Raw genomic sequence first — 23,975 nt, forward strand, 5'->3', positions numbered from 1 at the left:
CTGTGGATACACGAGTAACTCTGCTGTGGAGGTAGAAGCTTCATGATATCAGTGGGAACATTAGAAATGGGGTAGCTGGGCCTCCCTCTAGCCTGTACTGATAGGGTGCTTTCAAGTTCATCACACTTTTACATAGAAAATTTTCTACAAGATGCAGCTCTTGAGGGCTTTTCCTCTGTCTGTAAGAATGTTCAGAAGCCTTTCCCGTTATTTGGATAAGCATTTCACTCATATCGAAGATACAAGGAGTATCAAGGAGGTCACAAATCAGTTGAGGGGGAAGGAATGCCACATTCTGTCAGGGACCAGATCCTCATGGAGCCAGTGGTGTAATTCACATCTGTTAATTATTGACTAAAAGACCATAGACAGAGGGTGCCTGGGTGGCTCAGTCTGTTAAGGGTCTGCCTTCTGCTCAGGTCATGATCCCAGGGTGATGGAGCCCCACATTGGGCTCCCTGCTCAACTGGGAGTCTGCTTTTCCCTTTGCCCCCTATCTTTGTGTGCATGCTCTCTCACTCTCTAAAATAAATAAATATGGTGCGCCTGGGTGGCTCAGTGGGTTAAGCTTCTGCCTGTGGCACAGGTCATGATCTCAGGGTCCAGGATCGGGCTCTCTGCTCAGCGGGGAGCCTGCTTCCCCCTCTGCCCGCCTGCCTCTCTGCCTACTTGTGATCTCTGTCTGTCAAATAAATAAATAAAATCTTTAAGTAAATAAATAAATAAATAAACCTAAAAAAAGAAAGGAAGACCATCGAAAGAGTTTCAGAAAGAGCACAGAAGGTAAACTAAAATAAAATTTTAGCTTTAATCTGCGATTTGTTCTTTTTTTTCCTAGAGGGAAATATATTTTTTATTTTTACCTCCAAAGTACATTTTTTGTCATTAAAAATTTTTTCCAAATAAAAGATACTTCAGTTTTCTCCTCCATTTCCTCCTCCCTTTTTTCTTTATTGGCACCCAGGTTTATCAAATGGACACAAGTTCATGAGAGTTGAGAGAAGGAAGAGTTCCCCTCCCACCCTCTGCTCAAGCTCTTCATTTTTCCACCTCTTGTTTTTTTCTGGGTCTTTTCTAGGATCAGTGAGGGATGTAGGCAGCTGGAAGGAAAGAGAAAATCCTTTTACTTCTCTGGTACTGCTTATCCAGCTTTTTCTTTGTCATTGATGTTTTCTGTGTGATAAGCTTGTATGTTTCTCTCTTATGAATTTTCTCTTAATGTTTTTAGCTCTCTGCTCAAATCCTGAGTGTCTCTCAAATTACTAGCTTAGATTTGCATGTATCTACCACTAAGTTTCCTACTGAACACATGCAGTTCTACAAATTTCTGAGAAGAGAATTTTACAGTTTTAACCTACATCTAAGTAAGTCACTAAAAAACAAAACTAGTATTGTTCCTTTGTCTAACCTATCAAAACTTTCCAATATTCTAAGGGAATTACTTTTGAACTTCATCTTCAAGAGATCCAAATCCAAATTATCAGGTATAATAGAATTCACTGAGGAGCAGAATTCCTTTTCAAAGTATTGTATCCCTCCAAGGGTTTATACAAGTCTCATTTATAGTTGAATGACCTCTAACATTTTGCTTCACCATTTTATGTTGTGAAAAATAACCTTAAACCCTCTACCACAGCTGAAATATGATTTTTGTTTATCATTTGATGGAATATTTCTGTGCAATTTCTAGCAACTTGGTGGACATAAAGGGAAGCAAAGCAAATCGGAGAATTTTCCACTATCATCTTCTGTACTGAAAAAAAGGTCATTCTCAATGTATGTTCACTTTCCTTGAAGTGCTCAGAACACCAAGTATTACTTTTAGAGAAGGAGGAAGAACCTGTTTGCTAATCTGAAGGAAAACAGGAAGAAAGACACGAGGGTTCTACATATTTAGCATAGGTTAAGAAGCTTTCAGCTCAGCTATTCTATTAAAAATAAGGCAATCTTTCTGTTTTGGTAGCTAACAGAGCTTTCTGCTTTGAAAGTGTCAAATCACCACCACTTACAGACAAGTGAGGGTAGCAACATTGTTCATTTCCCAGCTGTTTACTGTGGATACATTTTGGCAGAGTGCTACCAGTGACTGTAACCACCTTTGCCCTCATTTGAAGCATTTTGTGTCCCTGTAAATGTGAATATGTGTATGTGTATGGATGTTTCCTCCTTATAAAAATCACAATAATATACGCCCAGTAAAAAATCAACTACTACAAGAATTACAATGAAAAGCAACAGAAACTCTCTCTACTCTTTCCTACTTACGGTCACACTTCCCAGAAGTAGTCATTTGTAAGCTTTTCTCTTTTAATTTCTGATGGTTATTTACCGAATTCTAAATAATATTTGGGGTCACTATATCTTATAATAGGGTCTTTTTAGGGTCTTTTGACTCCTGGTTTGAAATATGAAGATTTCCTCATTTTCTCCTCCTACTCCAAGTTTTATTATTTTTATTTTAGTTCCTCTGTTACCTTTATATCTTTATGCAATACACATAAGCCTTGGTTTCTGCTTCTATCAACTTTAGACATTATCTCTTTAACCTCAAATATGTGAGACAGCAATGACTAAAATTTACTGGAGTTTTACTATTTGCCAGACACGGTTGTGAGTGTTTTACATGAATTATCTTATTGAATCCCAATAGCAACTCTATGAGGTATCATTCCTAATTTATAGATAAGAAAAATAAGATGTGGTGCTTAGGGAATGCCTTGCTTCAGGTCATAAGGCCAGGAAGGTGGCAGAAGGACCAGGTCATCTGAATCCGAACCCGTTACCTTCCATACGAGGGTATTACATCCTGAGTGTCCCTCCCTCCTTCCTCCTCGTTCCACTTCCACCATCTATCAACCAGATCTTCACTTTTACAGCATTAAGGTAGATAACATTTCCAGTCTATTATGTAATTATATTTAAATCTTCTGCTTTTTTCCTTAGAGGTCAGATCCAAGGTTGAAAATAGTAAGTACGTTTACATATTGTGACTATGCAAATATTATTCTCAGCAGAACTAAGAAGTATGACAAGATTATATTTTCTTCTCTATCTCCCCCAAATATTTGAACTCCTTCCTTCTTTCATTTCTTCCTTTATATGCTCAAGAAACATCTGGAAGCCTACTAACTGTTAGTTCGAATTTGGGGAGAGGAGGTAGAGATGAAAACAATGAAAAATACAGTTTATCAAACCCATGGCTACTGCCCTTAAGAATTTACCCTTAGTAGGGGCACCTGGGTGGGCTCAGTGGGTTAAGCCTCTGCCTTCGGCTCAGGTCATTGTTATGCCCCAATAACGGGTCCGTGATTAAAGGAGCGAGACTGATACAAAGCGAAGGTCAAGCAAAGCTTTATTTCGCGCCAAGCATCAAGAATCTAACCGAACGTTCGGGGCTGCACCTCTTACAAGAGAGGGCGACCCTTGTCTGTTTCATAGTCTAGCTTTTAAGGGTAAGGGCCATGCGGTTGGGCCTGGCCACGCACAGATGACCAATGAGATTGTAACACACACAGGAAACTCCACAGTGATGCTAGGTGACCAATTGAATTATAATTTACCCTAGTAGACATTTGAATCAGCCTATTACACCTTGATTAGGATTGGCGCCAAAAGGGTTCCCAAAGGGCGGGGGCCCATACTCCTTGGTAGCTAGGGAGACAGTATGCAACCCCCTACTGATCGGATGTCTCCACCTGGCCTGACCCACCTTTGTATCTGGGCATTGTTACCTGGAGCTGGTTTCCGGGACCCGCCTTTAAGTGAATCCCCTGGGGGAAGGGGAGCAAGGACAGTTCATGGGCTAAACAAGGTTTTGTTTAACCTCAGTGAAAGCCTCTTGACAAAATATAAACATAAAATAGGTCCTTACAGTCATGATCCCAGGGTTCTGGGATTGAGCCCCACATCGGGCTCTCTGCTCAGCAGGGAGCCTCCTTCTCCCTCTCCCACTCCCCCTGCTTGTGTTCCCTCTCTCGCTGTCTCTCTCTGTCAAATAAATAAATAAAATCTTAAAAAAAAAAAATTTATCCTTAGTATAGAATTTACAGTGAACCTGTGATCAAGGAAGGCTTTGAGGAGGAGAGAGTATATAAACTGGATCTTAAAGAATTACGAGAATTTGGAAAATGGTTAGAGGGCACATAAGGAAGTGATATTAAATGATGGAGATAGGATTATTTTTTGTTTGTTTTAAGAAATGAGATTTCTAAATTGCCTGCTGAGAAGCAGGGGTTTTCACTAGAGACGTGTGGCAGGTGTAATGGAAGCTTAGTTGTACGCGGCTTGAACACCTGGTAAGGATTTCCACATAGAAACCAGTGGGTGTTAGAAATGTGAACAGGAACACATGAAAAATTCAGAGTTGGAAAGTGTAAAAAAAAAAAAAAGTGATAAAGTCTTTACAGTGGATGTGTCCATTAAGAGAAAATACAGATCAGGAAGAGGAAGGGACTTTTGGAGGACACGGAAAGGGAAAGAGAAGTAGAGAGGTCAGGGACAGGGGGAAGAGCCCAAGAACATGACACAGAAGTCAAGAAAGGAGAGATCCATTGGATGGGGTGGGGATGACTCAGATCACACCTTTAAGAGATGACTTCAGGAGAAGGTAAAGGCTGAAACTTCGCTGCAAAGAGTTAAGAGAGTATGGAGGGAAAGCAGCTGCTGGAGTATGGAGGCTGTCCTTTCCAGAAGTTACAGTTAAAAGGACGAAGAGAAGCAAGGCAATGGTTGGGGAGGGAGCGGAAGGTGGGCAAAGGTTAAAGAAGAGCCTTTATTACAGTAGGAGAAACTTGAACATATTATTGCACAAGGGGAAAGTGAGGAAAGGAAAGAGGAGTGAGATCCTGGAGGAGGCACGAGGGAACAGAGTGGAAGTCTAGCTTTGGGGATCAGTCCACGAAATACGCCTTGTAGGTTTTTTTCCAAAGTACACTGGAAAACCCCCCGGAGGATATTGAGCAAGGAAGCGACATAATCCGATTCACATTTTAAGACTGTGACTCTGACTGCCATATGGAGGATAGATTGGAGCAGGACTAGATTTGATGCTTCTCTTTAATACACACAGCCCATCCTGGGGTTAGAAATGCGGTCAGTGAACTTTTCAGTGGCAAGCAGGTTGGGAGAATCTTAATTTGAACCCTGACGCTCAAGAATCCCATTCCACGTTTCTAAAGTCCAGAGTGCTGTGTGTAAGTGACTTATGCAAGTGCTAAGGTAGAGTGGTACCTAAGAGAGTGAGCTGTGGGGTCAAACAGCCACCACTTACCCACTACTGTTCTGCATTTCCTCCCTGGGCCTCAAATGCCTTCTCTGGAGATTGTAGATAAAAACTGCCCACCTTGTTATATTTTTATGGGTACTAATGAAGGAGGCCTAATATCTCAACAATAACCATTCAAGGACCCTCTTTATTGCTTTTCCACATTTTTTGACTGCCTGCACGATTATTTATTTACGTAGTCAATCTACAGAGGCTTCAGAGAAGGTGACTCTGTTGCCATCAGGAAAAGACCAGTTGACAGCGGAACAAAGGAAGTCCTTAGAACTCAGGAGCTACTAAAAAGTCAACCACTCACCAGATTAGGATGGAGACTTTTAATGTCCCTTGTTCATAACCACCTAAATTTCAGGGAATTTCTGTCAAAATTTCCAAATCCTATATGGCTGCCTTTCACACCCTAAGGTACTTGCTAAGAGCTACCTTCTGATCGTCTGTAGCTGCTTGGTTAACCTCACTCCCAGGACACTTTTACCCTGGTCAGGGGCCTTGATTCCCCTAATTAGAAGGCAAGTTTGTTAGATTGTTTACTGATTTTAAGAGCTCACATTTTATTGAGACACAGCACTTGTGTGACAATGTCTTGTTGGCTATAGATCTTAGTAGTACTGATTACCTTTTTTGAAGATTGCTATAGCCCCATATTTATGGGACTAATTTTTTGGTTCAAGCCAAGAATTATGCTCTATGTGGGTTCACAAATCATTTTAGGATAAGAAAGGTATTAGGATGCTTTAAATTGCAAGTGTATTTTGATCAGAGAAAGTACAGAGCAGAATGACTGCTGGGTAAATGCCCAACAGTTTCCAAAAGGATGTTGCCCACCCCCCACCCCCCCCCCCGCCCCTGTCTTAGCAGAGTGCTGAGCACATGGGCTTTGGAGTTAAGTGGTCTACATTTAAAGGCTGGGTCAGGAACGTACTTCAGCTAGTTGTTGAGGGTCTGATGCCTCAGTGTCTTCATATGCAAATGAGGGAGGATAATTTAAGTACCTACATAGAAGGGTTGTAGCACACGATCAAATGTGATGGGGTCTGGCATAGCCTAAGTGCTCAGCGTGTATGAGTCATTGCTTTTACTGATAGTGACCAATGTTAGCAGCATCAGGGGGAACGTTCCGAAACCCAATCAAGGTTTTTGGAAATATCTTCCAGTATCTTTGGAGCTGCTTATCGGCCTTAAGGCCGTCACCATGAAATCTTTAAATGAGGTTCAGCAGCTATTAGTCAAAAGCCACTTGGATTTTTACCTAATCTGCATTCAGATCCATTGGGGATGTTTGCTCTTCAGAAATTCTTCCTGAGAGAGAGCTCTTTGCCTCGCTGGAGTGTTAGTTGCAGATTGCCTTGCTGGAGGATTCGTGTCTTCATTATCTCTTCCACATCAAGGTATTAGTGGAGAAAACTCACACTGATGCCAGCAGCTTTGGGATGCTGCAGGAGGTAATAAGACCTGTAGATCTCATGGTCCCGGGCCCTTTTTCACAACTCCGTTGCTGTGAAATGATTGGATACATTATTTGTGGGAATTTGTTAAAGGATTTTTGACAGTTTGAATAGTTTTTAGGAGGGCCATAGAAATAGATTTAGAAATTTCAGAGGGGACAACACCTGCAGAATCACATCAGCTTCCTGACCTTTCAATGATTGCTCTGTTCCATAGGTAAGTAGCTGTCTCTGCCTGCACTAATAAAAAAAAAAAAAAAGTCCACAGGAAGTCGGTTGACCTCTTGCTCACTTCTGAATCACAGTCCTATAGTAGTACATTAAATTGGTGCAGCAACCTAACTGTAAGGGAGGCTGGGAATTTGAGTCTAACTTCCTTGGGGCAGTGGGACTGAAAATGTGAGATAATTGTACTAAAAATACCAAATAGCCACCAAATGACCCAGGCCTGACAGACTCTTCCACTTCCCCTACTAACCCACCTCCCTGGGTTCTGTACAGTTCCTCCTCACAGAAATCTTCCATAAATTGCTTGTTGCTAAAGGACTCTTCCTCGATGGCCTAGACTAGATGGGGTTACCCACACTGTAAGGTCATAAGGAGGCCACGTCTGTTTTCCTCGGCACTGTCGCCTTAGTATCTAACACAATGTGCTTGGCCCTCCGTCGTTGCTCCGTAAGTTTGTTGAATGAATGTAAAGCTCTTTCTTCTCTTCTGGAAATCTGCCCCAAGACCACCACAACTACCCATTCAGGCCTAAGTTATAATTAAGACATATGAAATACTGTCATATTTGTAGATAAAATATATTTTGGAGCTGTATTTTATCTCAGTAGGTTACTAAATCACACACATGGAATGCTGTTCTATGTCAAGTTACTAAACTATATAGTTCAGCCCAGATGCTCAGGGCAGGCCATACACTGGCCATTCTTTTTTTGTCCTATATTTGTCCTATTTTTTTTTGTCCTGTATTTCAGATTTCATGTGTGAAAATCCCTTCAACAATAACAAAGCTCTGTTAACCTCACTGATTTTATGGGGCTGGGGTCATTAGATCAGAGTCAAAGAAACCAGCCAAAATTGACAATGTCACAAATACCACCAATAATGTCACTTATATTTATTAGGTTTGCTTTACAGTCAGAAAAGCACTTTCATATAGATTATGCCATTGATCCTCAGAACAATTCTGTGCATAAATCAGGGCATGTATTATTTCATTTTGTGGGTGAGGAACCGGAAGATCCATGAGGTAAAGTGACTTCCTGGAGTCTTTAACGGTGAGCAGCGGGAAAGGTCGGGGCAGTGGTCTAGCCTTCCAACTCTGTCCAGGGCGTTTGCCCTGTTGTCATGCAGCTAGAGTTACCACTGAGACATAGGATGAGTCCATTCTAGAAAGATATGAGCAGGGAGTCTTCTACCCCCAGAGGAGAACGTCTGTCTTGGTTGAGCCAGTTTAGTACCCCAGAACAGACAGTATGGAAGTTTGAGGCAGTTCTGTAGCCAACTGCACTGTTCTCTTGACTCAACATGCACTTTCAGGAGAGCATCTTTTTGGGAATAGACAGCTAAACAGCCCACTGGTGTGCTTGTGACCTGTGTCTCTGAGACGCTTTTGGTCCATGTGGAACAGAGCCCGGGTACAGCCTACAAGGGACAGGAAGAATGTTCCTGTATGACTCAGAGACCCAGTTCTGCAAACATCTGATGCCTAGGAAGCCAGACCCTGGGCCAGCCGCCATGGAAGAAAGAAATGAATGAAACGTGTCAGCCTCCCACGGCGTGTGCATGTGGACAAGGGGCACAGGCATGGCACTGGTCTAACATGAGTTTCACCTTCTTCATTTGTAAGCATAATAGCTAATGATACCTTTTGAAGGAGCAATCTTCAGAGCAAGGCTTCTTGGAATTCTTTTGTGGTGGATACTGTTTGCTGTGTGTGTGCCTGTGAACCAAGGACATGGAGAAGTTTGGAGATGATGAGAATATACTGCCGGCATTCCACACCTCACTTTATTTCATTGCTAATCTTCTGTTCTGGAAATGAAGTATTAGCTATATTGACTATTTATTTATATACTGTGATTACATTAAGAGATTCTCTGGGCTCTTTAAAGGCATCATATATAATAAGTAAAATGTTGGCTTGGGGGAGAATTGTCACGTGGCATAAATCGAGTTAACCTTATTACTGAAGATAAATACTGTCACCCAAATTTAAGGTTCAGAGAAATATGAGAAACAGTATTCTTTGGCATAAATCTCCAAGTCAAATGACTGTCACGGATCATCAAGTTATTAGCTCAAGGTTTATTAGGTGCAATTAAGTGAAGAGGAGATTTATAATTGCACCACAGCTCAGTGTTTGCGGTAGCCAAATTGATCAGATACAAATGATCACCTACGAGGCTTCAGAGCAAAAAACATGTTAGTAGAATCTAGCTTTCAGCCTCTTTGCCCCTCCAACCTGCTGTTCCTTGCTCTTGTTCTCTAAAACGCCTGCCCCAAACCTTGCTATCAGACCCATTTTTTAACACATTTTGGGGACCTGATCACGACTTCATTCTTTGGACATGATTTCTATTATTTTCCCTCTCGCTCTACTTATTTTCTTCCTCTTTCTCCATCCTGATCCCTCGGGATCCGCCGTCTAGAGCTGGATATAAAGTATGTGTTTTCAGTCAGGATTAAAAGAAACTGAACATAAAACATATATTCTCCCTCATATGTGGCCTTTAAATGTAAGCTTACTTTGAAGTAACAGCAAACAATACTGTATTATTGCTATGATTCTACCTCTAACTCAAAAGCAAGGGCATAGGGTACACAGTAGCAATTGTACAGTCTCTGAAGCCAGCCCAGTTAGATTTCAAGTAGGTTACATCTGTATTTCCTAGCTATGTAACTTTGGGAAAGTCACCTAATTTCTCTTTGCTCTGTCTCCTCATCTGTAACACAGGAATGATGATGATGTAACTGCTTTGCAGGGTTCCATTAGAAGTATTCATTATTTTTTTTTATTGGCATAGAATTGACACACGATGTTACATTAGTTTCAGGTGCATTGTATAGCCATTGGACAAGTCTACACATAATGCAATACTCACCACAAGTGTAGCTACTGTCTGTCACCATACAACACTATTACAAGAAGTATTACTGTTTTTACAGCATTGTTATTGTTTTCCTCGTTACATTAAAATTTATTGAGAGTTTTTTATGTGCCGGCAGTGTGTTGGGTGTTGAGGAGAAAATGATCACAAGATGCCATTCCTTCCCTCCAAGTACTCACTTCTAGTTGCAGACACAAAGACAAACAAAAAGACAATAATACCCGGTGTGATGAGTGTGTGCCAGGGGTAAGCCAATGTACTCCAGAGCACATGGGAGGCTAACCTAACCTAGCCCTGGGGAATCTGAGAAGGCTTCTTTGAGGAAGTGACATGACATCGAGTCCTGAAGGATGAGAAGGAGCGAGCCAGGCAAAGGGTGGAGATCACATCTTAAGCAAAGAGAACACTAGGCTGGCGGGGGAGTGAAGGGTTAGAGGAGAGTAGGTCACACTTGGGGGAACAGCAAGTGGTTCAGAGAAGCAATTGTAGTAAGGCCTAAACTAAAAAGCTCATAAAGTTGAGGCTCTGAACGAAGAAGCCCAGCTGAGGGCATCAGGATGCAGAAAGCCTAGATAAGAATTGGGTTTCTAGAGAAAGGGAAGTAATGAGAACTGGTCAATCAGCGTCCATAAGATCCAGCAAGAGGTAAGAGATGGAAAACTCAGCAGAACGTGAAATGGGTAAAGTGGGGAGATTTATATGGGAAATCTGGTAGTTTCAATTTGATATCACGTGGAAGAGACCCATGAAGAGAGTGCCCCAGTGAGAACAGTGTCGGAGATGCGGAGAGTGGAAATGGACCAAGCCCCACTGAGGGGTCAGTTGTGGATCTGTGGCCTGGTGAATGGAACGAGAGCAGCAGAGCTAAAGTCACAGCACAGCCCACATGAGTCACTCCAGTGAGAGGTGTTCTAGCTCTTTAAATGTTCCTGGGAACAGGATGGTCACCAGGATATGAGGTAGGGTTTGAACATGCTCTGGGAAGGTGGCGGCTGGTGTCAAATTGCTCAAACCTAGCAGACTGAAACATATCCATATCCCTGAAAGACTAATAATTTATCCCCTTCCGAATTAAGATTCTTCAAATAGTTGTTCAAAATATCTTTGTGGGGAAGGTTAACTTCTTCCGGTGAGGAAGGGAGAATGGTTTTACTGTGATTGTCTCGGCCACTCAGCTGGGGTTGCACAGTCATTCCCAGCACTGCCCTTATCAAGACCCGCTCTTCCTTCTCTGTCTTAGATGGCAGCAAGTTGAATGTGTTGCTTGTGTCTCATTCTATTTTCCATCTCAAGGATTTTAACACTGTTCCTTCTAACTCCATATAGTGGTCTCCTGGATGGAAGTTGCAGAAAATACGATTGTCCCTATCAGGTGACATGTCCAGTGATGTTTTAGCTGGGTGGGGGCATTGAAATATTTAGTAATCACTACTGCACATATAGAGACCACAGACCAATGAGGATGGTGACTGCCTTAGCACAGAGCAAAGCCTCGATGCCCACTGGGCCAGGCATTAAACCTTTTGTCTCTGGTTGGTGATGAAGTCCAGGGTGGGGTGAGGTGGGATGGAGAATTTCTGGAAGTTGTAAGGGAGCAACTAGGGAGACCAGGATGGTGGTCTGGAGACTTGTGGGCTCAGGGAAGCTATATAGAAGTCTTTCAACAGGGGCACCTGGGTGGCTCAGTGGGTTAAGGCCTCTGCCTTCGGCTCAGGTCATGATCCTGGGGTCCTGGGATTGAGCCCCACATCGGGCTCTCTGCTCGGCGGGGAGCCTGCTTCCCCCTCTCTCTCTGTCTGCCTCTCTGCCTACTTGTGATCTCTGTCCGTCAAATAAATAAATTAAAAAAAAAAAAAAAGAAGTCTTTCAACATTTTAGCCACTGGAACTACTATAATGTGCATACCCGTGAACTATCAGCCCTGATTTTGACGTACACATCAGAACTTTATGACCTAGAAAACTCCTTAGCTCTCCTATTTTTGAGCCCGGCTCTGGGCTTCAGTGGCGGTAAGAGAGGTGCAGGGGTAGAAAGGCAGGTACATAGTCCACATGTGGAATGTTTGGGTTATACTTGAGAAAGAAAACACAGACCCACAAACATACATGAGCACACGTGTGCCTATGCGTGTGTTTACACTAATTACCAGGGAACTGAAAATCACCTTCTTCTGCAACTTTCCATCCCCTTTCACCTACAAGATCAAGAAGGAGATGTCTTGGGCCTCAAATTCAGTTGACTGTGGAAGCAGATTTCAGTGTGGTTCAGCTGTTGAGTAAGTGGTAGAGAGGTGGAAATGACCCAAGTGTGGCCAAAGCTGTGGTGCAATTGCCTCAGATTGGCAGTGAGCCAAGGTTTAAAAAATGTCATCATTCTTTTTTTTTTTTTTTTCCCCGACGAAGTGCCTCATTGCTGAGTTATGAAAAGGAACGGTAGTCTTCACGCTAAAATCAGAGGTTGCTGCGCAATTCCCTAGGGAAGTCCCACCAGGAGAATTGATCTGGTCCTATCTCTGCCCACCCATTTGGGCTGACCTTTTCTCCAAAGCCTTCTTGACACACAGTTGTTTCAAGAACGAGAGATACAATGTATGCTGTGAAAGTATGTTGATAGCTACTGTTTATACTCTGCAGTTCAATTTCATTGAATATTTTTTCAACTTTCTCCATAGGTTCAAAGTACTTTTCCATAGGCGAGAAGGCTTAGTGGTGAGTATCATCGTTACAGTTGTTATCATGGTCATGCTGATACAAACATACAGGCTGTTCTTCCATAGTGTGTTTTTCTTTAACACTAATTTATACCTCGTGTTAAAAGATAAACTGAGGCATATTAAAGATTTTAAGCATTTATTTGAGCAACACTCAATTTGAATCAGGCAATGTCAAACTGGACATAGTCAGGAGTGTGTCTGTCACAGACAGAAGCTAGGGGAAAGACTTCTAGAGAGAGAGGTGAAAGCAAAGCAAGAAAATTATTTGGCTGTAGCTTAAACATTTATATCTGGGAAAGCGTCATTGGCTGTTTGTGTTTGGTTGTCCTTGGGTTGCCATTTCTTAACCTTGAGGCATTTACAAGCTTATGTTTCGGACTGCCCACGTAAGGTGCTGAGGTATTAGAATCCCCTCAGTCTCATGGCCTCCGTGTTTAATTAATTTAATATATATGATTTGTAAATTGGAGAATGAGGTCAGTGTGATGGAAGTTGTGTGAAGGCTCCTCTTGTATTGCATTTTTGGTTTTGGTGAAACTGGTTTCTGTGGAAGTGCCTGTCTTCAGGGACTTTATTTCAAAAGGCGAAGTAAGCATGACTCAAGTGTAAAGGGCCACCGAGGTTGGAATGACTGAGATTCTTTGGCAAATGCCCATGGAATTTAACCATATTAGTATAATTTCCTATTAGGATTTTAATTGGTTTTGTTTTGTGCGTTGATTTCAAATTTGCATTGGTTTTGACTATTCTGCCCTTAATGCTACTTTTCCCCATAGACCCTGTTATTTTTAATGTGCAATTTTTGCAAATGCAAAATTTTTCATGAACACATAGAAGTGTTACTGGAAATGCCTATCTTTGTCACTCAAACAAATAAAATAAAAACCAAGAGTGTTCAGAATTCTTTTACAACATTGGCATTCATTGATTCGAGTCTATATATCTGCTTAATTTTATATTTATAAAATTTATATTTTTATTTATAAAAATCCGTTTATAAATCTGAGTAAAATTATAGGCTGTTGACTACTTCATCAATATCTGCTTACATACTTGGGGTGTCTATTGAAAAAATGCACAGTACTAATTTGCATCAATGTACAATCTTTTATTGACCTTTGCTACCTTCTACATGGCCACTCTGCTAAATACATTGCATGATCATCTCATTTGTTCTCACAACGGACTTAGGAGGTTGATACTATTACTCCCATTTTACAGGTGAGAAAAAATAATTTTAAGAAGATTAGGTAATTAACTCTGGGAGCACGTCTGTATTTTTGTGTGTGTCTTCAAGACTGCTCACAGGCAAGAGAGCAGGATTATTTAACTCAAGATGGGGTAAAAAATGGCAGTGATTACAGATTTCCTCCAATGAAGTAATGTCCTTCAAAAATCCAACTTTTACTGTTCTTTCTAAGTAAATGCTTCCTCCACTTAGGGCACAAATGCAATTGCTAACAATAATAAGAGTCTACATGACTTTGCTTACCTTTCTAAGCTGCAGGAAAGGTATCTTTTCTTAGAACTCTTAAGTATTTTGAGGTTGATTGAACTTCAAACTTGTAACACTATCTTCTCTTACCTTGGGCACTCTTCTCATAAAACAGAATCTTTAAAGATTTATCTATCTGAGAGAGAGAGAAAGTATAAGTAGGGGGAGAGGGAGAGAGAGAGAGAATCTCAAGCAGACTCCACGATGAGTGCAGAGCCCCATGGGGGTTCATGACCTGAGCCAAAACCAAGACTTGAATGCTTAACCCACTGAGCCACCCAGGCCCCCCTCACAAAACAAATTATAAAACAGTGCATGGAGGAAACAATCTTTCCAAAGACACTTTTCATTGTGAATTTCAAATTTACAGCTACGCTGGCCTGTGTGGGAAAGGAACTTTGCCTTTCCAGGCTCGTTCCCTGGTTTATAATGTGCATGAATACAATTCAGATTATCCAATCCCTTGCTGGAGGAAAATGGGTCCACTGGGCCAAATTAAGTTGATAACAGTTGCCTTTCTTACCTAACAGGTACCTTTATACCTTCCAGTTCTTGGCATTTGCCCATCTGTACCATGTTTAACTAGAGATAAGTATACACAACATTGGAAATGACTTCTGGAATAATTTTTTGGAATTTGATAGTGTACATATTCATAATATGTGTGAGGCTCAGGCAAGTGTAGCCTTTTTGAATTGGACTCATATAGTCAGATTTGCCTGTAGACTTCTGATCTATTTTTGCTACAGTCTAGATTCTGTTCTCCCTTACGTTCTGTGCACAGGTTATTTCCAACCAGAGCAGAGAGCAACAACATCTACCCTGGAACCAGGCGCCCCAGTCCTGTCCTTAGAGAATACAGATTGGTCTTTCCTTTCTTTCCCTATCTTCTAGACTTGAAGACAGATTGGCTCTCCTTTGTTTTAGCAGAGCTTCTGGTCTTCGTCCTTTATCTGCTTAACTCTGTACGTGTTCATTGAGCAAACCTGTGCCCACACTCCCAGCTCAGCCCAATCTCCCAATTCTGCACGTGAAGTGAATCCAGGGACATGATTTTTAGCCACGTAAGAGAAATGTTTTAATAAAATATTTCTACAAAATCAAATTTAAAGTAATCTACCATCTACTACATATTATTCTGCCTTATTGTGGGTAGAGTGCATTCATATTTCAAGGTAGATGAATCATAAGATAATTTAAAACAGTTTAGCCATGAAAATCCCTGCAGCGTGTGCAGAACTAAGATTAAATTTAAGGCAATAATAATTCCCTGTCAGGAGAAAATGAATATATTCATCAAGGTACTTATTTGAAAAGTAATTGGGTTACCATTTCTATTCACATTGCCATCTGAACATTGTAAAACTAAATTTAAAACTATGGGATTGTAATATGGTTTTTTGAAAAATCTATTTTAATTGTCAGACTTGACTATGAGCCTCTGCATCTAAAATAAGTTATTTTTTCAAAAGCAAGAAAGTACTAAATCATATTTATGGGAATATAATACCATTTTTGTTGCTGTTAAATAGAGGTCCCATAACTTGCCATAAATTTTAACTAGAAAATTCTGGGAATGAGTTTTTCCTCAATATTTATTTCCAAACAAACATAGGAATGTAAGTTTCTTGAGCCACAAATCTAGATATGCAAAAACTGTATTTTTTTTCCTATAACTGGCTTGAACTAACTGAACTACCTTGAGCATCAAATCCACCCAATCTAGAAATTCAGGAGTCAAAGCACGGTTTTCTTAGTGGATTTTGGGATTCTGCCTTTCTTGTTCAGGGTTTATTTTCTATCTGGAGATGGGGTTGGGGATTTATGGTCCCCAAAGATTGGGGATGTTTGATAGCATTCTTGTCTTTGGTAGGCATTTGTCCTTACTTCTCATAAAAACAATGGTGTTCATCTGTGTTTTCTGTGCCAGACATCATACTCCTGAGTATATAAGGTCAGAAAAATGTAGTGACACTCTTTTTGCTACAGCACATCCAGGAATCTAAGAGTCTTGGTCCATTAGAATAGAAGAAGTGGGAGTTTGGAAGAAAACCAAGTTTAGGATTCCCAGAGCGAGAACTCACTCTTTGTTGGATGAATGAACAACTGAATAATGAATGAACGAATGAATGAATACCTAAGTGGATGTTTTCACTGGTACCCTTCTGAGGTCTTGGAGGCGGTGTGGCCCCCTTTCCACATAAAAGAACCACTCTAAGTTGATTGCTTTTTCTCTCCTCAGCTGTCAGAGGACATGCTGCTTGCCTTGTATGCCATGATTTTTATCTGTGCTGTTTTTGCCATTGGTCTCCTTTACTCTTCCTGGTTTTCTCTTTTTTTGGTATTTCCACTGGCTCTTGTCCTTTCTCCAGTGTCTCCGCTTTCCCGGGAAAAGGTTAGTATTTCATCACCATTTTCAGCTCGAGCAGTCAGGCACTCCTGGCTCCAGCAGAAGGTACGCGGTCATGTTCTTTGGCTCCTCTGGACCGTGTGCTGGCTGGAGAAGGGGATTGCCAGGAGACAGATACGGTACTCACTGTCCTGGACTGAATACATCTAGCGAAGTCAGCCTCACTGTGTAGGTCTGCTGTGTCGTGCCTGTAGGTTGTTTGGACACAAACCTCCAGCAACTAGGCAGAGAAAAGAAAGAAACCAGAGGAAAGCAGCATCAAAAAAACATTGACCTCACCTATCAATCAAGCAGTCCAGCTGAACTGTGGTAGCACACCATGCCAGACACTGATCTGTGTCCTAAGTCTGCAGAGGGTTCTAGACTTCTGTTTTCCTCAGTGTTTAGCTTATAATCTAATGAATTTGTCAATACTGGCATCCCTGCCCATTCTTCCTCAGTGAAAGGAGACACATGATGTAAGTCATGGCATAGTCCGATGAAGTTCACCCAACTTCGACAGAGACAGAATTATTACTTAGAAAATTACTTTCAGATAATCAAATCTCAAAGTCATGCCTTCAGTTAGAAGAAAATTTTAATTACTATAATGTATTAATTAAATATAGACCATAATTTAATTATCACAGGCTTTTAATTACCTGAAAGCCTTTCTTATCAAAAATAATTTTCATGGCTGCTGTTTATATGTTAAAATAGATATTTTTGAAGAAGGTGAAAGAAGTTGAGTGGCCCAAGATGTTTTCTGACCCCCTCAAGCTCTATTATTAGGCCTATGACTCTAAAAGCATTTTTACAAAATAGGCACCATGGGTGCTGGGGTGGGAACAGGTGGACAAGTGGGTGATGGGGAGAATTCTGTGGACTAATAGGTAGGAAAGCAGTGGCCTAGAGAGAGCCGAGGAGCTTAATTTTGTATTTTTAATTTTTGCAAGAGACTTTAATAAAGGACTCTTTAATAACATGCCAGTAATGCAATATAAATCTCCAAGAGGGGAGTTCCTGGGTGGCTCAGTCTGTTAAGCATCTGACTTCAGCTCAGGTCATGATCTCAGGGTCCTGGGATTGATTCCCACATCTGGCTCCACACTCAGTGGGGAATCTGCTTGTCCCACCACTCTCCCTCTGCCCATCCCCCTGCTTGGGCTCTCTTTGCCTCTCTCTCTCAAATAAATCAATAAAATCTTTTTTAAAATTTAAAGAAATAAAAATGAGTAAAAAAAATAAAAACTAGCAAGATTTAATGGAAATCAATCTTATTTCTATTATTGTTCAATCAAATAAAAGCTTATTTAGATAGAGGGAACTTCTATTTCAATGTTATAATATATGGTAATCACAAAACTATCTTAAAGAGTTCATAAGAGCCCTCTCCCCGGTTTGAGTTCTTTATTCAACAGGAAGATGTCATCAGGACAAGTTTTTCATAAGCAATATTTCAGCATCCATTTATTTCTCTCAACTCTTCTTACTTACAAATAGGGGCTTTCAGATTATCTTGGTCTAGCACATTTTTTAAAAGATTTGTCTCATGTGAACTTAACATTTAAATGGCATTTTCCTGAACACTCACTATGCCATTCCAATGAGCAGCTGATTATTGCACCCAAATAGGACCTTAAATTCATCATTTGTCCCTTTTTTAAAAATTTACTTCTATCAGCAGTAGCAGTTCCAAATGAACTAATCCTTTTACCATTACTTCTCCATTTCTGAATTTTGAATTTTGACATATTTTCTCATTGTCCAGATAGGGGAGAAGATGTGGGGGTTTGGGAAAGAAAAAAAATACGAAATTGTCATCCACAACTTCACTTCTCAGAATGCGATCCTGGACCAGCAGCAGAAGGATCTCTTGGGAGCTTGTTAGAAATCTAAAATTTTATGGCCCCTCCCAGACCTACTAAAGCAGAATCTGCATATTAACAAGATTCCTAGGAAATTCATATGCACATTAACATTTAAGAAGAACTGGTACAGGACACCTGTTCTCAAACTGGTTTGCATATTGCAATCAACTTGGGAGTTATAAAAGGTACTGATGTCTAACTCCTTGTGGAGATTCTGATTTAGTGTACAGTCTGGCCTGTGTCAGGAGTTTTAGAATTTTAATTCCAGTATAATTAACATACAGTGTTTCATTGGTTTCAGGTGTACAACATTCAACAATTCAACAATTCTATACGTTACTCAGTGCTCATCAAGATAAGTGTACTTCCTTTCATCTATTTCACCCATCCCCCACCCACCTGCCCCCTGGTGATCATCAGTTTATTCTCTGTAATTAAGAGTCTGGTTTTTGGTTTGTCTCTTTCTTTCTTTTTGGTTCCTTTGTTTTATTTCTTAAATTCCACATATAAGGGAAATCGTGTAGTATTTTTCTTTCTCTGACTGATTTATTTTGTTTAGCATTATACCCTCTAGATCCATACATGTGGTTGCAAATGACAAGATTTCATTCTTTCTTATGGCTGAGTAATATTTCATTGTATATGTATATATACCTCTTATTTATCCATTCATCTATCAATGGACACTTGGGTTGCTTCCACAATTTGACAGTTGTAAATAGTGTTGCCATAAACATGGGGGTGAATATATCTTTTTGAATGAATATTTTTGTATTTTTGGTTAAATACCCAGCATGGGATTAATGGATCATATGGTAACTCCATTTTTAATTTTTTGAGGAATCTCCATACTCTTTTCCGAAGTGGCTGCACTAGTTTGCATTCCCACAAATAGTGTAAGAGGGTTCCTTTTTCTCCCCAGTCTCACCAGCACTTGCTGTTTCTTGTGTTTTTTATTTTAGCCATTCTGAGAGGTGTGAGGTAGTATCTCATTGTAGTTTTGATTAGCATTTCCCTAAAGATGAGTGATGTTGGGCATTTCTTCATATGTCTGTTGACCCTCTTGATGTCTTCTTTGGAGAAATGTTTGTTCAATGTCCTATGCTCATTTTTAAATTCGATTATTTGCTTTCTGGTTTTGAGTTGCACAAAGTTCTTTATATATTTTAGATACTAATCCTTTATCACATATGTCCTTTACAAATATCGTCTCCCATTCCATAGGTTGCCTTTCAGTTTTGTTGATTATTTCCTTGCTGTGCAGAAGCTTTTTGTTTTGAGATAGTCCCAATAGTTTATTTTTGCTTTTGTTTCCCTTGCCTCAGGAGACATACCTGGAAAAATGTTGCTGTGGCCAATGTCAGAGAAATTACTGTCTGTGCTCTCTTCAAGAATTTTAAGGTTTCGGGTCTCACTTTAGGTCCTTAATCCATTTTTAATTAATTTTTGTGTAGGGTGTAACGAAGTGGTCCAACTGATTTTTTTATATGTAGCTTTTATATGTAGTTTTCCCAAAACCATCTGTTGAAGAGATTATCTTTTTCCCACTGCCTATTTTTTCCTGCTTTGCAAAGATTAATTAAACATATGATCATGCTTTTGTTTTGGGGCTCTCTATTCTTTTTTTTTTTTTAAAGATTTTATTTATTTATTTGTCAGAGAGAGAGAGAGAGAGAGAGAGAGAGAGAGCACAGGCAGACAGAGTGGCAGAGGGAGAAGCATACTCCCTGTGGAGCAAGGAGCCAGATGTGGGACTTGATCCCAGAACGCTGGGATCATGACCCGAGCCGAAGGCAGCCGCTTAACCAACTGAGCCACCCAGACGTCCCATGGGGCTCTCTATTCTGTTCTAATGATCTATGTGTTTGTTTTTGCCCTGTGCCATATTGTTTTGATCACTATAGCTTTTTAGTGTATCTTGAAATCTGAGATTACAATACCTCCCAGTTTTTATCTTTTTCAAGGCTGCTTTGGCTATTCAAGATCTTTTGTGGGTCCATAAGAATTTTAGGATTATTTGTTCTCATTATGTGAAAAATGCTATTGGCATTTTTCTTTATTTTATTAACATACAATGTGTTATTTGCTTCAGGGGTACAGGTCTGTGAATCCTCAGTCTTACACAATTCACAACACTAATCATAGCACATACCCTCCCCAATGTCTATCACCCTATCCCCCCTCACCCCCCAGCAACCCTCAGTTTGTTTCTTGAGATTAAGAGTCTCTTATGGTTTGTCTCCCTCCCTGGTCCCATCTTGTTTCATTTCCCCCCCCTCCTTTCCTCCAATGACCCCCTGCCCTGCCTCTCAAATTCCTCATATCAGAGAGATCATATGATAATTGTCTTTCTCTGATTGACTTATTTCGCTTAGCATAATACCCTCTAGTTCCATCCATGTCATTGCAAATGGCAACTTTCAGTTTTTTGATGGCTGCATAGTATTCCATTGTATATATATACCACATCTTCTTTATCCATTCATCTGTTGATGGACATCTAGGTTCTTTCCATAGTTTGGCTATTGTGGGCATTGCTGCTATAAACACTGGAGTGCACATACCCCTTCGGTTCACTACATTTGTATCTTTAAGGTAAATCCCTAGTAGTGCAATTGCTGGGTCCTAAGGTAGCTCTATTTTTGACATTTTGGGGAACCTCCATACTGTTTTCCAGAGTGGGTGCTCCAGCTTGCATTCCCACCAACAGTGTAAGGGGGGTTCCCCTTTCTCCGCATCCTCATCAACATGTGTTGTTTCCTGACTGGTTAATTTTGGCCATTCTGACTGGTGTGAGGTGGTATCTCACTGTGATTTTGATTTGTATTTCCCTGATGCTGAGTGATGTTGAGCACTTTTTCATGTGTCTGTTGGCCATTTGGATGTCTTCTTTGCAGAAATGTCGTTTATGTCTTCTGCCCATTTCTTGATTGGATTATTTGTTCTTTGGGTGTTGAGTTTGATAAGTTCTTTACAGATTTTGGATACTAGCCCTTTATCTGATATGGCAATGGCAAATATCTTCTCCCATTCTGTCGGTTGTCTTTTGGTTTTGGCATTTTTATAAGGATTGTAATCACTCTGTAGATTACTTGGAGTAGTATAGACATTTTAACAATATTTGTTCTTCCAATCCATAAGCATGGAATCTTTCCATTTATTTCTGTCGTCTTCAGTTTCTTTCATCAGTGTTTTATAATTTTCAGAGTACAGGTCTTTTACCTCCTTGGTTAAGTTTATTCTTAGGTATTTTATTATTGGGTATTATAATTATATTGGTATTATAGTATTATATTGATATTATATAGGTATATATTAAGTGTTATAAATGGAACTATTTTCCTAATTTCTTTTTTTTACTTCATTATTAGTGTATAGGATTGAAATGGATTTCTGCACAATTATTTTGTATCCTGTAGCCTTACTAAATTCATTTGCTACTATTTCTAGTAATCTTTTGGTAGAGTTTTGGGGTTTTATATATATATAGTATTGTGTCATCTGCAAATAGTGAAAATTTTACTTCTTCCTCACCAATTTTGATACCTTTTATTTCTTTTTGTTGTCTGATTGTTGTGGCTAGGACTTTTAGTACTATGTTGAATGAAAGTGATGAGAATGCACATCCTTTTCTTGCTCCTGATCTTAGGGGGAAATCTTTCAGTTTTTCATCATTTAGTATGATGTTAACTATGGGTTTTTCATATCTGAATTTTATTATGTTGAAGTATGTTCCCTCTAAACCTACCTTGTTGAAGGTTTTTATCATGAATAAATGTACTTTGTCAAATGCTTTTTCTGCATCTATTGATATGATCATATAGTTTTTATTCTTTCTCTTCTTCAGTTGGCAAATATTTGTTGCGGATTTTTACACCGATGTTCATCTGAGATATTGGCCTATAGTTCTCTCTCTCTCTCTCACTCTCTCTCTCTCTTTTTGTAGTGTCTTTATCTGGTTTTGGTATCAGGGTAATGCTGACCTCATAGAATAAATTTAGAAGCTTTCCTTCCTCTTCTATATTTTGGAATAGTTTGAGAAGAATAGATATGAACCCTTTTATTTTTAAAAAATATTTGTTTATTTATCTGAGAGGGAGAGAATGAAAACATGTGGATGGGGGGAGGGGAAGAAGAAGAGGGAGAGAGAGAGTCTCAAGCAGACTCCTCGCTGAGCAAACAACAGGACATGGGGCCCCATCTAATGACCCTGTGATCATGACCTGATCTGAAACCAAGAGTTGGATGCTCAACCAGTTGAGCCACTTGGGCGCCCTGAACCCTTCATTAAATGTTTGGTAGAAGTCATCTATGAAGCCATCTGGATCTGAACTTTTGTTTGTTGGGAGTTTTTTGATTACTAATTCAATTTCATTGCTGGGAATCATTCTGTTGAAGTTTTCTATTTTTTCCTGAATCCTGATTCAGTTTTGGGAGGTTAAATGTTTCTAGGAATTCATCCATTTCTTTTAGGTTGTGCAATTTGTTAGCATATAAAATATTCATAATATTCTCATAATTGTATTTCTGTGGTGTTATTTCTCCTGTTTCATTTCTGATTTTGTTTTGAGTCCCCCCCCCTTTTTTTTTATAAGCCTGACTAAGGGTTTATCAATTTCATGGGTCTTTTAAAAAAATGATCTCCTGGTTTTATTGATCTGTTCTATTGTTTCTTTCAGTTTCTATTTCATTCATTTCTGATTTCATCTTTATTATTTCCTTCCTTCTTCCTTTAGGTATAAGGTTAAGTTGTTTATTTGAGATTTTTTTTAAATTTAATTATTTAAATTAACATATAATGTATTATTTGCCCCAGGGGTACAGGTCTGTGAATTGTCAGGCTTACACACTTCACAGCACTCACCATAGCACATACCCTCCCCAATGTCCATAACCATACCCCCCTCCCCCTGGCAACCCTTAGTTTGTTTTGTGAGATTAAGAGTCTCTTATAGTTTGTCTCCTTCCCAATCCCATCTTGTTTCATTTTTTCCTTCCCTACCGCCCAAACCCCCCACTTTGCCTCTCAAATTCCTCATATCAGGGAGATCATATGATAACTGTCTTTCTCTGATTGACTCATTTTGCTCAGCATAATACCCTCTAGTTCCATCCACATCATTGCAAATGGCAAAATTTCATTTCTTTTGATGGCTGCATAGAATTCCATTATATATACACACCACATCTTCTTTATCCATTCATCTGTTGATGGACATCTAGGTTCTTTCCATAGTTTGGCTTTTGTTGACATTGCTACTATAAACATTTGGGTGCACGTGCCCCTTCAGATGACTACATTTGTATCTTTAGGGTATATATCCAGTAGTGCGATTGCTGGTTTGTAGGGTAGCTCTATTTTCTACTTTTTGAGGAACCTCCATGCTGTTTTCCAGAATGGCTGCACCAGCTTGCATTCCCACCAACAGTGTAGGAGGGTTCTTCATTCTCCACATCCTTGCCAGCATCTGTTGTTTCCTGACTTGTTAATTTTAACCATTCTGACTGGTGTGAGGTGGTATCTTATTATGGTTTTGATTTGTATTTCCCTGATGCTGAGTGATGTGGAGCACTTTTTCATGTGTCTGTTGGCCATCTGGATGTCTTTGCAGAAATGTCTGTTCATGTCCTCTACCCACTTCTTGATTGGATTATTTGTTCTTTG

Source organism: Martes martes (genome assembly GCF_963455335.1).
Source record: "Martes martes genome assembly, chromosome: 5".
Taxonomy (NCBI): domain Eukaryota; kingdom Metazoa; phylum Chordata; class Mammalia; order Carnivora; family Mustelidae; genus Martes; species Martes martes.